Source organism: Rutidosis leptorrhynchoides, chromosome 5, assembly GCF_046630445.1.
Source record: "Rutidosis leptorrhynchoides isolate AG116_Rl617_1_P2 chromosome 5, CSIRO_AGI_Rlap_v1, whole genome shotgun sequence".
Classification (NCBI taxonomy): domain Eukaryota; kingdom Viridiplantae; phylum Streptophyta; class Magnoliopsida; order Asterales; family Asteraceae; genus Rutidosis; species Rutidosis leptorrhynchoides.
In genome coordinates, this window is record NC_092337.1 from 423,116,326 (window position 1) to 423,135,211 (window position 18,886).

An 18,886-nucleotide genomic window follows, 5' to 3' on the forward strand; every position below is an offset into this window, starting at 1 on the left:
ACTACATGTATATACATTTTAACTGAGTCGTTAAGTCATCGTTAGTCGTTACATGTAAGTGTTGTTTTGAAACCTTTAGGTTAACAATCTTGTTAAATGTTGTTAACCCAATGTTTATAATATCAAAAGAGATTTTAAATTATTATATTATCATGATATTATGATGTACGAATATCTCTTAATATGATATACATACATTAAATGTCGTTACAACGATAATCGTTACATATATGTCTCGTTTCAAAATCATTAAGTTAGTAGTCTTGTTTTTACATATGTAGTTCATTGTTAATATACTTAATGATATGTTTACTTATCATAATATCATGTTAAATATATATATAACCATATATATGTCATCATATAGTTTTTACAAGTTTTAACGTTCGTGAATCACCGGTCAACTTGGGTGGTCAATTGTCTATATGAAACCTATTTCAATTAATCAAGGCTTAACAAGTTTGATTGCTTAACATGTTGGAAACACTTAATCATGTAAAATAACAATTTCATTTAATATATATATAAACATGGAAAAGTTCGGGTCACTACACCTCGTTATCCATCATACACGAATCCTTGTCAGGCACCGAATGGAACACACCCTTATCCCTCACACACGACGATTTCAAAACACCCTCACTGGTATGCATCGAAGCATCACCACAGTCGACTTTTACCGAATATTCGTTGACCTCGATTAGTGTCCATGAAACACGATCCTTGTTAAAGTTAAAGACATGGTTATGGTTATTCATCGACTCAGGTAGGTTAAATTCGTAACATTTACCTCCAACCTTAATTTCAATTCGATTATTGGCAGGGAATTGCAAATTAAGGGGTTCGAGGTAATCGGAGGGAACTGTAGCACATTTGTCCCCACATTTAGATGGGTTGGACTGACCTCGATTCCAAGGAGCCGGAGGGAAGTCCTCGAATCCATCAATGTTAGGGATAGAACCATGATTTTTGTTGTTTGTAGGGGAAGCATTGACCTTTTTATCTCGACTTCTGGCAAAAGGAGGTTCAATACCTGCAGATTGCTTCTTCAAAGCCTTATACGCTCGAATCCATCTACCATTTACTTGAATGGAATTCAAGACCTTGGTAGATGAATCGATGTCGGTAATACCTTCAAAACGAACATAGCCAAAACGTTGGCCACTCGACAATCTCTTCCGTGCAAAATACACATCATTAAGAGTTCCGTAGTTCTCGAAAACTCTCCGACAATCAACACGAGTCCACGAATCCGGGAAATTGAAGATCAAAAATGACGTTACACGATTACCACAAGACGAAGAAGACGACAAGCCATTGGGCTTCGACATAACGGTTACACCATCGTCGGCCAGGGACCTGACCGGAGAAGAAGAGTAGACCGAAGGGAGCCGGAAGTTTTGAAACAATTGAAGGGAAGGTTTTTTTTTTTTACATTTATAATATACGAGTAATACATTGTATGATGTAGTAGTATTTGTTACACATTCAAATTTGTAGAACTCTTAGAATGTGTGTGATGTTACGTTTAGTTAACAATTAAAAATTCAAAGACTTTGATCAATTGTGAAATATAGGGTTTAATTTTAACTTACACTCAAACTTGACCCATGGGTTACCTTAAACTCTAAGGGTTGCGTTTGTTTACCTCTAATTGAATAGTTCAGCGCTGAATTTGAACCATTCAGCATTTAACGTAGTTGTTTCTGATCTCTGAATGACAGATGGTGCTAAATGGTTCAGCATACAATGTTGTACCATTCGGATCTGGAATTATCTCTTAAGCATTAAGCACCTAAATTTTATCCAATATTCACTTTAAATTATATCAAAAACACATTAAACAACTATATTGTAGTTTTTATTCATGTTAAAGGTTAATACGGTAAGTTTACATCATTCAAATTATTCGTTTATAATGATTATTAAACATGTTATTGTCATTCAGAAGCTACTTCATTCAGAACTTTTGAATCATTCAGATTATGAACCATTGAGCGCTTAATCATTCAGTTTTATCAAACGCACGTAAGTTTTCCTTTGCTTTTCCTTCTCTCCGGGTTTCTTTTACTTTATAGCTTCTATTCAGGGTATTTCAGATGGCCATTGAACTGTCTAATCATTCGCTGGTGAACCATCAATGATTAACCATCCTCTAGACATCTCTATCTAAAATAGAGTAAGCCACGTAATCTGGAAAGTTGAATGCTGAGTGTTTTAAATCCTCTCAATTTTGCACTTAGGCGACTATTTACTCGATTGGATTGGAATCTCCATTTCGTTTTGTGGATGGTGTTTGAAAATATTTTACGAATCAAAGGCACATTAACAACTTTGAATCAAGTTCTCACAAGAATTGTTTCCGTTATATGATCACAAGTGATTTTCTATTGTGTGATAACTATGTAATGTTATGTGTTGTACGTAGTAACATGTTAGTATTTGTATTTGTATGAGTTGATATGCCTTGTTATTTGTTTATAGTAGTCTGATGGATCACAGTAATCCGATGGATGCTCTCATGGGGACGTTCTTCTCTGGGTTGGTTTGGTCTAATCGATCTGATGGATCCACTCGAGCTGATCCTAAAATCTAAATCATATAACTTTACCAGATCTTCTTAATTATTTTGTAACGACCCCAAATAGTAAAACGCAAAAACACGCGTTTCTTTTTTTTTAAGACAGCTTAGGACCAGACACATATACGCGGCGCGCATATGACAGCACGGCGCTCCTTATAGCACAAAACAAGGTCAGCCAATTTTAACACAAGACAACCCAATTTTTAATCCAAACCAAGTTTCATTCGCCCAAACTAAGTTTAACTATTTCAAACAATACGCAAACGGGTTTTATATGACAAAAGAGTATTACGACCCTCGGGACTCCAACGACCCATAAATACAAGGACGTGACTATTTCGAACCATTTGTACATTTAGACGAGTTAGGACTCGATCTATAACCCAACCCGATATCAAGAGCATAATTCCGGGAACTACCACGTCCCCAACCCACGTCCGAATATCCAAAAGCTAGCCCATCAAGCTCAAGCACTCCTACGCATCTAATCTAACAACTAGCTAGCTTCGCAATCACAATACTTGTAAAAAGGTAAACAACGAGAGGGGTAAGCATAGTGAATGCAATAATTATACATATACATATATAATCCACTTACTTGCAAACACTTACACAACTACCGCATACCGAGCTAGCAATTCTATAACCATGCAATAACGATGCATAAACAAGATATCCATAAATCACGATAGGCTAGCGTTACCAATAGCATATAGTCATAATATAATATGCTAATACTACAATCACACAACCATGGTCGACCATACACATGCTATGGTGCTATGTACACTGGATTCACACCATAACACACGCTATGGTGCTATCTACACTGGATACACACCATAACGTAACGAGGAAACGGTACTCACAATGACCGCTAGTGTAGATACATCTTGTATCACTATCCCCTAGGTGGTGTCGTATGCCTCGACTTAAAACCACCCGTCACGTAAAATGTGGCGTCGTACGCCTTGACTTTAAATCCACATTTCACGCCGCAAACCCGATGTGGTGTCATACGCCTTGACTTTTAACCCACACCGTGTTCACCCCACACAAGCAAACAAACTATATAAATATACGTATAATTATTCCACTCACCTTGAAATGCCCGAACAAGTCATGTATAACATGATCTCCGTCCTCAAATCCGAGCAAGTAACCACCAATATCACACATAGCCTATGATAGGTACAATATACACATAAATAGCAATTCTCTAAAGAGAACCCGACACAAACATCCCTTAGCCGAGGGATCACACCTTGTTCGCCAAAACTCGCCCATTTAACACCTAATGGACACAAACCAATAACCACTTCGGGTGGTAAATCAAACCCACTTTACAAAGTACAATCTAACCCATATTATACTTTACACCAATTAGACGAACCTAGGTCCCGACACTAGATTACTACTTGGGTAGTGATCATTTCAAACCGTCATCTACACTAAAATGACAGCACGTGCAATACTGACTCATATTGCGTTTGACCACGTTTGACTTATGTTAAAACATCACTTTTGACTCAAAATCACTTCTCATGGGCGATTACTTCCAAAAACGCCATTTAACACTTAAACAAGTGTTCAAACATCCATTTGACCAAAACTAGTGTCATCATCAAATTTGACCCAATCCAATTTACCCATTTTGACACAAGTTACAAAAACGCCCATAATCACTAACGGCTAGTGATTATAATTTCAAAACACCAATTAACACTTAAACCGAGTATTTACATACTTGATTCACCAAAACTCGACTCAAAATTTAGTTTTGACAACAAATCAAAGTCAACACCCAATTTTGACTCACAACACGCTCTTATAAACATTAAATCACGAACACACATACAACCTAGTGATTTAACACTCAAACCATGACTAATACATCCCAATTGGTCAAATAACCCTAAACCCACCATAAATGGTTTTACATACACTAACAATAGTCAAAACCCCTAAATTTCACAAGAAATGAGTTTTATAACCCTAACTAGCACAAACCCTAACCCCAAATCAAAATCAAAGTAATTAAAATCGGATCTAGGGTTACCTCAACTCCAAAACCGAGCTAGTAGTTAGAAACATCAAAGAAAACCAAGACTTGCTACCAATTTGGGCAAAAATCACCATCTTCATCACCCACTCTAGAAACCCTTCTCTCTCTCTAAGGTTTGGTTGGTGGAAATGAGGATAAGAATGAGATTGGAATCAGTTTTGGGGTATAAAACCCGAACTCAAAGTGAAAAGACTAAAACACCCCCTTTAAAACCTTAAAATAACGAAGCTTGCTGCCAGCTACTATTGCGCGCTGCGCATACAAGCGCGCGCCGCGCACTACAACTGAAAAGGAAGGCAGCACTGCTTTTCTGATGTAAATTCTGATAGTGCATAATTATAAATAGACTTTTCCTGACACTTTTTGAGAACACTTTGTGATGCATAAATTTAGGGTCTTACATATTATAATTTAATTTATTATTTTTTTTGCATTTAAAAGAAACTCTATTTTACCGAAAACTGTTTTTTATCCAAAATAGAATGTGTAACCCAATAACCTAGTTTGGCCAATCTTTTAGGCCGTAAATATATAGATATGGCTCATATTATATAACATATATATATATATATATATATATATATATAGAGGGAAATTGGTCAATATGCCCTCATTTTCGGAATTCTTTAACAATATGCCCTAAAAATGGAAATTGCAACATATGCCTCCTATCCACACATCACGCACCACACATCATGCACCACACATCATGCGTGGATACTCGTGCATGATGCGTGGACACCGATCATACTAACAAAATGAGATATTCTACTAAACAGGACGTACAGGCATAGGACAACACGCACGGTGCACGCATGGTACGTTTTATATCCTGTGTGGTGTGTCTCACCGATCATACTAGCAAAATGAGCTATTCTACGAAACAGGACATACACGCATGAGACAACACGTACGATGCACACACGGTGCATTTGATATCGTGCGTGGTGCGTGTTTGATGAGATAAGATAAGGATATTGTGGATAAGATTTCCTAATTTTTTTCAATTATCAAGATCTTAAAAGGCAAAACCGAGGTCCCGAATATCACCTTTTCTGATTTATTGTCGATAATTAAGACGTTAAAAAGCCAAAAGAAACCACCGAGGCATTGAAGCGACCCGTCCTAATCCATCCGGACGAAGTCCATATCGATTACAAAAGATTCACAATAGTTGATTACATCGCGAGGTACTTGACCTCTATATGATACATTTTACAAACATTGCATTCGTTTTTGAAAAGATAATCTTTCATTACATCGCAAGTTGACGGCAGACATACTATTTCATAATATGTTCAACTATAATTGACTTAATAATAATGTTCATGAACTCAACGACTCGAATGCAACATCTTTTGAAACATGCCATGAATGACTTCAAGTAATATTTCTAAAATGAGCAAATGCACAGTGGAAGATTTCTTTCGTACCTGAGAATAAACATGCTTTAAAGTGTCAACCAAAAGGTTGGTGAGTTCATTAGTTTAACATAAATAATCATTTCAATATTTAAATAGACCACAAGATTTCATATTTCAATACACATCCCATACATAGAGATAAAAATCATTCATATGGTGAACACCTGGTAATCGACATTAACAAGATGCATATATAAGAATATCCCCTATCATTCCGGGAAACCCTTCGGACATGATATAAAACAAAATAGAAGTACTAAAGCATCCGGTACTTTGGATGGGGTTCGTCAGGCCCATAGATCTATCTTTAGGATTCGCGTCAATTAGGGTGTCTATTCCCTAATTCTTAGATTACCAGACTTAATAAAAAGGGCATATTCGATTTCGATAATTCAACCATATAATGTAGTTTCAATTACTTGTGTCTATTTCGTAAAACATTTATAAAAATTGCGCATGTATTCTCAGCCCAAAAATATAAAGGGTAAAAAGGTAAATGAAAACTAACAATACTGTATTTTGTAGTAAAAATACATATGACGTCATTGAACTAGTGTAGGGTTGACCTCGGATTCACGAACCTATATCATTCATATATTTATTAAAACATAAACTTGTAATTGAACAAATATATATATATATATATATATATATATATATATATATATATATATATATATATATATATATATATATATATATATATATATATATATATATATATATATATATATATATATATATATATTAGTTATATCCTTTAATAGTATATATATGTTTTTTATATAACTAATAGTTATTTGATAAAATAATATTGCTAATAATAATTAAAAAGTTGTTTCATCCTATGATAATAATAATAATGGTATAGTTGTAAAAACAATAATTTTTGGTAATAACCATACTAGTAATGATAATAGAAATGATAATTTTAATAAAAATTTTAGTTTTAAAAAAAATGTTAGTTTTAATGATAATGATAATGCTAATAATTATAATTATATTGGTAATACTAGTATTACTAATAATACTTTTAATAATAATAATACTGATAATAATAACTATGAATATACAATTTTCTACTAATAACAATAATAATAATAAGTTTAATAATAACAATACTAAATATCATATAAATAATCATATTGATAATTGATAATATTAATAATAATAATAATAATAATAATAATAATAATAATAATAATAATAATAATACTTGTTTTATTAATAATATTAATATTAATAATAATGATAATACCATTAATTTAATTAAGGATAATATTAATCATACTTCTACATATTGGGAGTAATAATAATAATAACTATCTTAATAATAAAAATAAATAATAATAACAATAATAATAATAATAATAATAATAATAATAATAATAATAATAATAATAATAATAATAATAATAATAATAATAATAATAATGATAATAATAATAATTAGTGAGAAAACTACCTCACGAGAGTTAAAAAAAATAGTTGTCCACGCCCAGGCTCGAACTCGTGACCACTCGCTCATGTAAACACCCTTAACCATCTGATCTATTTTGATTTTGTGATTACATCACTTCCTTAAATCCATTTATCCCTAATCCAATTCTACCTGTAAGAAGTCCAAATATTCAACACAACCCAACAGCTTCTAAAAAAAATGCAGGCGCCAAGATTCGAACTCAGGACCTCTTGTTTAGCAAACCGACTACTAACCACTGAACTGCTCACTAGTTTTCTGAATTAATTCGCGTTTATAATTATATAACCATTTATGAACTGTTAACATAAACATCATCATCTCCTTTATCATACACCCATTTTCATTATCATTAATGTCATCGATTTATCTTCACTGTGTCACCTTCATAACACATCATAATCATCTAACATCATCACAACCATTATCAATATGATTGTCATCATCTTAATCGTTTTCAACTAGTATAGCAGCAGCGTTTTCAATATGGACTGGGTGGAGTTTTAAATATAACAGCAGCCCAAAGGATAGCCCAATAATCAAAGAAAAAAAATGCTGCCCAATCATTCGGAGCCCATTAAAGTTAAATGTGTGGATTTAAGGTTCGGTAAAAAAAAATAATAACAGAAAGGTGCAAGTTGCAGCATACGTGTGATCACTCCCACATCTTCTTTTCGACATGTAATAATAAAAAAAATATGATTTATTCCCACTTGGTCGGCCACCTTCAATTAAATATGGCAGCCATCAAATAAAAAAAAAAACGTCGATGGGGCTTATTATTTAAACATAAAAAGAATTTTCCTTAGTAGCCATAACCTCTTCTTTCCATCATCATCTATATATCACAAGTGGGTGTGTTTTGGATTATAAAGAGGAAACGACTGCAGTAGTACAAGAAATCGTAAAACAGGAGTTTTCTTCTCCTTGGGTTTGAATAGCAGGAACGTGTAAGGTATAAGGGTTTGCGATGGTAATGATTGATGAAGATGATGTTACGATGATGATGAACCATGGTGATTCATAAAGCAGCAGCCTTCGTCGAGTAGTAATAAGAAATCAAACAATAACATTGAGATATGGTGATCATTCATGGGTTGTGTTAATACATATGTGGTTAAGGTGATTGTTTATAGTTGGAGGTTGATGGTGGTTATCATGGTTCGAAGACAGCAAGAATAGAAGTAGTAACATTTCATTTGGCTGTTGATTTGTCGAGTATGAAATGGAAAACACAGGTCGTAGAAACAAACGAGTAGTAGGAGTAGTTTGGCACATAGGTTGTGGATTTTAATCAAGGAAGTTAGGGTGGTGATCTTGTAGAAGAAATAAGATGATTCGGTTAGATTAAGTGTGATTCGGTTACGTGGTGGAAGGTTGTGGGTTCTAACCAAAGTAGTAGCACCCAATAATGGTTTCTTGGTTTTGGGTTTGGCTAGTTAAACAAACGCAGCAGTGGTAGAAACAATCAAGAAAACCATGATGGTTCGGTGTTGAGTTACCTGGGTGATCAAGGTAATAGAACAATGGCGTCGTGAAGATAATCAATGAAGATGGTGGTGATTAAGCGGTGCTCACAGTTGAAGGTATAGAAGAGAAAAGAGATGGTTTGATTTATAAAATGAAGAGATTGACACTAATTTCAATCAAGGAGACAATTTATTAAAGTAGAAGATGACTCAAAACAGATTTTGTATCTATCTGTTTGATTTCTTATTATCAATATGCTGTAGATAGTGATGTACACTAATTTGCAACAATTTAAACCCTTAATTATCTGTCAATGTTCTTGTAATTAATTAATATAATTAATAATAATACTAATTAATAATAGTCATAATAATAGTGAGTAACAATAATAATAATGAAAACGATAATAATAATAATATTATTAATGCTAATAATAATTAATATTAATAATACTACTTATAATAATGTTAATATTAATAATGATAATAATAATATTTGTAATAATAATATAACAATTCATATCTATATATTATATATAGTAATATTATTTCAATTTATATTTCAAATCATTTTATATATATATATATATATACATAGTTATATATATATATTTATATTTAAATATATATGCATCTATTTATAAATAATTGTTCGTGAATCGTTGGGATTTGTCGAAGGTCAATTGAATATATGAAACAGTTCAAAATTTTGAGACTCAACCTAACAGACTATTTGCTTATCGTGTCAAAAATACAAAATTGTATCGAGAGTTTGGTTTAAAATTAGTCAAAAATTTCCGGGTCATCACAGTACCTACCCGTTAAAGAAATTTCGTCCCGAAATTTGATTGAGGTCGTCATGGCTAACAATAAAAATGTTTTCATGACGAATATGAGTTGATAAATAGAGTTTTATCTTTATTGATTATTATAGATAAAACGATTCGATTATGTGAAGCGTACGAGTGAAGCTGTCACAAAAGTGCGAGATGAAGAAATAAAGATTCATCTATCTTTTGACATAGTCACTGTTGAATTCTGGAATTCAAGGAATTTAAAGAAAATCTTCGAAATCTATATAAGATTTGATTCTTCAGTAATTAAGGTAATTAAGATCTCTATAATTAAATGCGATCATCTGTCTCGATTACTTTGTCTGGTATTTTCACTATAAATGAACTTCTTCCGCTCCATTACTACCCACCACTCCCATTTTCTATATTTTAATTCATACTTTCAAATCATCAGTCAATATGCTTCATCCAGTTTTAATTTTTGGATATATTCCTGGCCTTCATATCGATCATTCTCCTTTTTCACCTACCACCGGAGGAATCTGTTTACTTCTACTTCGCTCTTGGGGTTATTGTGTTTATCATACTCCCGTGTCTTTATATTGCTATTCGTATTAATGTACACGATTTGTGATTTCGGTGTTGTTGTCAAGTTTTGTATCTTCCCTTATGTTTCGGAGCTCTTTGCCTTTTTATTCTCCTCTCGATCTCTTATTAAAACGAGTAACGGTCTAGAATTCGTAAGTATGGAGTTTTGAATGAACTTAATGTTCTAAACAAGAAAGTACATAATAGCACGTTTTGATTTGTCAAATTACCAGAGTCACTGAGGATAGAACTATCAAGAATATACTTTCTTGATATGTTTAAGCAGAATGAAAGAGTTGTGTAACATGGCACATGATGACGTTATGATCTATGAATCATCACGTTCCATTAGAAACTCAGCATGACTTACTGTAATATAATCACGTTGATCAAGTGTCATTATATTATACTAACTCATGCATCAATTCCCAACATTACTTCAATAACATTCATATTTTAAGCTCGAAAGTTTACAGAATATAGAAACAAACAGTTTCTATATGATGTAATACTGATAGCACGAAGAGATTAATGATTTTAGATAAGAATAGTTATAAAAATATCTCCAGAAATATGGAGGATATTTATAATGAAAGATACGATAATATCTCAGAATATCTAAGATCAGAGGATGATAGAAACTATTGTCTGCAAGGGTTTAGAGTAAGGAGCAAGATTTTCACTAAAGACTTTAGCAGACATTGAATCATCTGGATTCTTTGAAGTCAAACTTATTCTTTGTGATTTGTCCACGGCTTTCTTCATAGTTTCGCATAATCTGCTTTTTGGTACTAACTTTTCTCTTGAATGTTTCTAATATAATGATACACAGGAAGCACGAAGAGGTATATAATTTCAGACGAGAATATTTATGAAAATATCCTCAGAAATATCGAAGATATTGATGATGATATTTTGGAATTTCTAAGTTCGATGGTTGATGAAGAAAGATTTTTCGCAAGATTTTAACATGACTTCGGAGTAGGATATTCTCTAAAGATTTCATCGGATCCAGAATTACCTGGATTCTTTGAATATAGGGTTTGGTCCTTGTATTTGTCCTTGGTCACCTTCATGGTTAGCTCAATCCGTTTTCCAGTTACAACTTTTCTGAGCTTTTCCAACATACTATTCTTTACTATCAAACTTCTGGCTGTTAAGATCGTTTACGGTTGTCTACGGTTTCTGCTGCTTCATTCAACTTTTTCAATATTCAGAGTATTGATTTGTAGACTGGGTGCTTTTCAAAATTTCAGAATGGAAGGTCATTATTCTAGGAGATAAATGTTATACATATAACTGTTGGTGTAGATATGCTGTGAGTTTTCAAAGTACTGATTGCCGATTCCTCTACATTTACTGCTACCATATCTGAATCATTGATTATCGATCCGAGGTGATTTCAAGAGAATTGTGTTTTTAGATGATTAAACACTGACGGTAATATGGTGGAATATAAAAGGTTCACCAGTAACAATAAAAGAGCATACATATACATCAAGGTGATAATAAGGTTGTTTCAAACGAAAGGTCGAAGTTGATTTGCTGGAGCTGTGACAAAATTTGCTACTTTAAAAGGAATTACCAAGTTATTTTGGGTAATAATAACACTAAAGGAATTAGCACAACTACGTGTTTAAACTTTTACTCAGTTTCCGAGAGTTTTTCAGATGCATAACTAAATGCATCCATCTTTTCTCCCGTAGATGAAGTACGGTTGGTTCATCCTCTTGTTTGAGATGTTTTCAAGAATCATGAAAGGTTTGAACGTGGATCGTAATTGTCAAGATACAAATGAGGTTTGAGATGAACTCAAGTGGCACACTTGAAGAATTATTTAGTTTTATATGTTATAATCAGTATTTTTAATTCATTTTAATTGTCCAATAATATTTGTTCACAGTCGATAGTCAACAGTACAGTCCAATAATTCATACATGGTTTAATATATAATATTTGAATTTTATTAATACATATCGTGACCCGTGTACATGTCTCAGACTCGATCACAACTCAAAGTATATATATTATTATAGAATCAACCTCAACCCTGTATAGAGAACTCGATCATTACTACATATAGAGTGTCTATGGTTATTCTAAATAATATATATATATATATATATATATATATATATATATATATATATATATATATATATATATATATATATATATATATATATATATATATATGCGTCGATATGATATGTCAAAACTTTGTATACGTGTCCCGATGTTTAAAGTGCGTAAAAATAAATAACAGAAATTAAATGACGATAAATAAAGTGCGTAAAGTAAATAACAGAAATTAAATGACGATAAATAAAATTATGAGAATGTAAATTGCGATAATTAAATTGTGATAAACAAAATATAATCAGTTAGCTAGGAACAATTAGCTAGGAACAGTTAGCGTGGATTCTTAACAAAATTTCTCTTGGTTAATTTGTTTGTTTCTAACAAATTTTATTTTGCCAAATGTTTTCTTCATTATGCCACTTGTTGTATTCTGATAAATCAAAATCCCAATATGAAATTGGATGAGTATGGTTATTCTGTGGTGAACGGATTTGTAGATCGGTGGATGTAAGTAGGATAGTAAACGACTGTTGAATCAGCTTTGAAGAATGTATAGTGTAACTTATTAATGTGAAATCTGAATATTCCTCGGGTATTACCTACCCGTTAAAATATTTTCGCCATTAACAGTTTGTACAAAAGAATTTTTAATCACAATCTTTATGAAAAAAATGTATATACCTATATATTTTCTTCAGATGTAATCATGAATTTAATGAGTCAATATAATATTAAACTCATTTAATTTACCGTTAGAACAAGAATATATAATCTCTAAACATTAGAGATTACTAATCGCTATGTCGAACGAAGATAAATGATGTAGAACGTCATGTAGAACGATGATTATACTCGAGGTACAGAATGAGACATCGAAGCTGGTGATGCGGATGTTGTTGTTGGTGGTACTAGTGCTGTTGGTGTTAAGGTTGGTGATGTTACTGGTGTTGGTGATACTGCTGGTGCTTGCAAATTGTGTACCGTGCTCTCTAAAGTTAACACTCGAGCTCGGAGTTCTTTAACTTCTTCTACTAACCCTGGTTGATTATCAGTGTGAGGTAGAGATCGGATATCTTCTCTAGTTCCGTTAATGGTAGTCTCAAGACGAAAAATTCTAGCAAAAAGGGTATAAACGGTGTTGCGAACGGGTTCGCCGGTGAGCGGGTCAAGTACTCCAATGTTAGGTGGTAGATTCGATTCATGATATGGGGTACCTTCTTCTCTTCTCCATAGGGTGAGTATGTCGCGAACCCACCCCCATTTTCTCCAGTAATCACGGTAGTTGATTGGTTGGTGTGCTCCTATCACGTTGTCTTCGGAGTCAAAGGAACTTGGTCGATTCGTAGAGGCCATCTTACGCGATCTCAGGAAAGATTTTTGGTATGAAGAGTTTAGTGACAGCAATTGATAGTTGGATGGTATTCTCAATGCATAATTTGCATAGATATATATAGTACCAGGATCCCTTAAATTAAGGAGAAATTTACGATAGATATCAGGCAAGGTCTACAGTAACAGATACGCTAAGATATGAATTGTCAGATACGCTAAGATATGAATTTTGTCTATACACTATTTATGCAATTAATGCAGTAAAACGTGTCTAGACTAAGAATAATGAGTAGGTAATTTCCTAAGGATGATAAGCAGATGATTTCTGACAAAAATGATAAGCAAAACTTTTGACATGCAGACACGGTCGAAGTCCAGACTCACTAATGCATCCTAACGACTATCAGTTAGACACACTAATGCATGACCTGGTTCGCTAAGACCACCGCTCTGATACCAACTGAAGCGACCCGTCCTAATCCATCCGGACGAAGTCCATATCGATTACAAACGATTCACAATAGTTGATTACATCGCGAGGTACTTGACCTCTATATGATACATTTTACAAACATTGCATTCGTTTTTGAAAAGACAATCTTTCATTACATCGCAAGTTGATGGCAGACATACTATTTCATAATATGTTCAACTATAATTGACTTAATAATAATCTTCATGAACTCAACGACTCGAATGCAACATCTTTTGAAACATGCCATGAATGACTTCAACTAATATTTCTAAAATGAGCAAATGAACAGTGGAAGATTTCTTTCGTACCTGAGAATAAACATGCCTTAAAGTGTCAACCAAAAGGTTGGTGAGTTCATTAGTTTAACATAAATAATCATTTCAATATTTAAATAGACCACAAGATTTCATATTTCAATACACATCCCATACATAGAGATAAAAATCATTCATATGTTGAACACCTGGTAATCGACATTAACAAGATGCATATATAAGAATATCCCCTATCATTCCGGGAAACCCTTCGGACATGATATAAAACAAAATCGAAGTACTAAAGCATCCGGTACTTTGGATGGGGTTCGTCAGGCCCATAGATCTATCTTTAGGATTCGCGTCAATTAGGGTGTCTGTTCCCTAATTCTTAGATTACCAGACTTAATAAAAAGGGCATATTCGATTTCGATAATTCAACCATATAATATAGTTTCAATTACTTGTGTCTATTTCGTAAAACATTTATAAAAATTGCGCATGTATTCTCAGCCCAAAAATATAAAGGGTAAAAAGGTAAATGAAAACTCACAATACTGTATTTTGTAGTAAAAATACATATGACATCATTGAACTAGTGTAGGGTTGACCTCGGATTCACGAACCTATATCATTCATATATTTATTAAAACATAAACTTGTAATTGAACAAATATATATATATATATATATATATATATATATATATATATATATATATATATATATATATATATATATATATATATATATATATATATATATATATATATATATCCTTTAATAGTATATATATGTTTTTTATATAACTAATAGTTATTTGATAAAATAATATTGCTAATAATAATTAAAAAGTTGTTTCATCCTATGATAATAATAATAATGGTATAGTTGTAAAAACAATAATTTTTGGTAATAACCATACTAGTAATGATAATAGAAATGATAATTTTAATAAAATTTTAGTTTTAAAAAAAATGTTAGTTTTAATGATAATGATAATGCTAATAATTATAATTATATTGGTAATACTAGTATTACTAATAATACTTTTAATAATAATAATACTTATAATAATAACTATGAATATACAATTTTCTACTAATAACAATAATAATAATAAGTTTAATAATAACAATACTAAATATCATATAAATAATCATATTGATAATTGATAATATTAATAATAATAATAATAATAATAATAATAATAATAATAATAATAATACTTGTTTTATTAATAATATTAATATTAATAATAATGATAATACCATTAATTTAATTAAGGATAATATTAATCATACTTCTACATATTGGGAGTAATAATAATAATAATAACTATCATAATAATAACAATAAATAATAATAACAATAATAATAATAATAATAATAATAATAATAATAATAATAATAATAATAATAATAATAATAATAATAATAATAATAATAATAATAATAATAATAATAATAATTAGTGAGAAAACTACCTCACGAGAGTTAAAAAAACATAGTTGTCCACGCCCAGGCTCGAACTCGTGACCACTCGCTCATGTAAACACCCTTAACCATCTGATCTATTTTGATTTTGTGATTACATCACTTCCTTAAATCCATTTATCCCTAATCCAATTCTACCTGTAAGAAGTCCAAATATTCAACACAACCCAACAGCTTCTAAAAAAAAATGCAGGCGCCAAGATTCGAACTCAGGACCTCTTGTTTAGCAAACCGACTACTAACCACTGAACTGCTCACTAGTTTTCTGAATTAATTCGCGTTTATAATTATATAACCATTTATGAACTGTTAACATAAACATCATCAACTCCTTTATCATACACCCATTTTCATTATCATTAATGTCATCGATTTATCTTCACTGTGTCACCTTCATAACACATCATAATCATCTAACATCATCACAACCATTATCAATATGATTGTCATCATCTTAATCGTTTTCAACGAGTATAGCAGCAGCGTTTTCAATATGGACTGGGTGGAGTTTTAAATATAACCGCAGCCCAAAGGATAGCCCAATAATCAAAGAAAAAAAATGCTGCCCAATCATTCGGAGCCCATTAAAGTTAAATGTGTGGATTTAAGGTTCGGTAAAAAAAATAATAACAGAAAGGTGCAAGTTGCAGCATACGTGTGTTCACTCCCACATCTTCTTTTCGACATGTAATAATAAAAAAAATATGATTTATTCCCACTTGGTCGGCCACCTTCAATGAAATATGGCAGCCATCAAATAAAAAAAAACGTCGATGGTGCTTATTATTTAAACATAAAAAGAATTTTCCTTAGTAGCCATAACCTCTTCTTTCCATCATCATCTATATAACACAAGTGGGTGTGTTTTGGATTATAAAGAGGAAACGACTGCAGTAGTACAAGAAATCGTAAAACGGGAGTTTCCTTCTCCTTGGGTTTGAATAGCAGGAACGTGTAAGGTATTAGGGTTTGCGATGGTAATGATTGATGAAGATGATGTTACGATGATGATGAACCATGGTGATTCATAAAGCAGCAGCCTTCGTCGAGTAGTAATAAGAAATCAAACAATAACATTGAGATGTGGTGATCGTTCATGGGTTGTGTTAATACATATGTGGTTAAGGTGATTGTTTATAGTTGGAGGTTGATGGTGGTTATCATGGTTCGAAGACAGCAAGAATATAAGTAGTAACATTTTATTTGGCTGTTGATTTGTCGAGTATGAAATGGAAAACACAGGTCGTAGAAACAAACGAGTAGTAGGAGTAGTTTGGCACATAGGTTGTGGATTTTAATCAAGGTAGTTAGGGTGGTGATCTTGTAGAAGAAATAAGATGATTCGGTTAGATTAAGTTTGATCCGGTTACGTGGTGAAAGGTTGTGGGTTCTAACCAAAGTAGTAGCACCCAATAATGGTTTCTTGGTTTTGGGTTTGGCTAGTTAAACAAACGCAGCAGTGGTAGAAACAATCAAGAAAACCATGATGGTTCGGTGTTGAGTTACCTGGGTGATCAAGGTAATAGAACAATGGCGTCGTGAAGATAATCAATGAAGATGGTGGTGATTAAGCGGTGCTCACAGTTGAAGGTATAGAAGAGAAAAGAGATGGTTTGATTTATAAAATGAAGAGATTGACACTAATTTCAATCAAGGAGACAATTTATTAAAGTAGAAGATGACTCAAAACAGATTTTGTATCTATCTGTTTGATTTCTTATTATCAATATGCAGTAGATAGTGATGTACACTAATTTGCAACAATTTAAACGCTTAATTATCTGTCAATGTTCTTGTAATTAATTAACATAATTAATAATAATACTAATTAATAATAGTCATAATAATAGTGAGTAACAATAATAATAATGAAAACGATAATAATAATAATATTATTAATGCTAATAATAATTAATATTAATAATACTACTTATAATAATGTTAAAATTAATAATGATAATAATAATATTTGTAATAATAATATAACAATTCATATCTATATATTATATATAGTAATATTATTTCAATTTATATTTCAAATCATTATATATATATATATATATATATATATATATATATATATATATATATATATATATATATATATATATATATATATATATATATATATATATATATATATATATATATATATATATTTAAATATATATGCATCTTGTAATGACCCGGCTTTTTCGACTTGCTTTTGTGCCTTGTGTTTTTGCGAAACTGCGTATTTGTGCGTACTGTGTTACTTTATATTCTGGAAACTTAATTTACGTGGTTTACTTCCATTTATATGTTAAAACGTGCCTTAGAGTACGTAGGAGACATAACTTGATCATTGGAAGCCTTTATAATCGTTAGTGTTATTTGACATTTCGAATAAACCGCGAACTGCGCGCACGTTTAACTTTTGTCGTAATCGGAATATTATGACTGCGAAATATTAATTATTATTTTATAATAATAATTACCTGGGTTTTTGGATGCTTAATTACGCATAGTAATTTAGTTATGCACAATAGTTAGTCTTGTTGGACTTTCTACCTTGTTGGGCTCAAGCCCACCCTACTCTAGCTAGTGACCCAATTAATTAGCCCTTGTCCATGTCATCAATCCTTGTCAAATTCCTTGCTTATAAATACTAGCCCTTGTCCATGTCATCAATCCTTGTCAAATTCCTTGCTTATAAATACTAGTCTTTGTCCATGTCATCAATCCTTGTCAAATTTCTTGCTTATAAATACTAGCCTTTGTCCATGTCATCAATCCTTGTCAAATTCCTTGCTTATAAATACTAGCCATTTACCTCTCATTCAAATCACTTGCTCATTTGGTT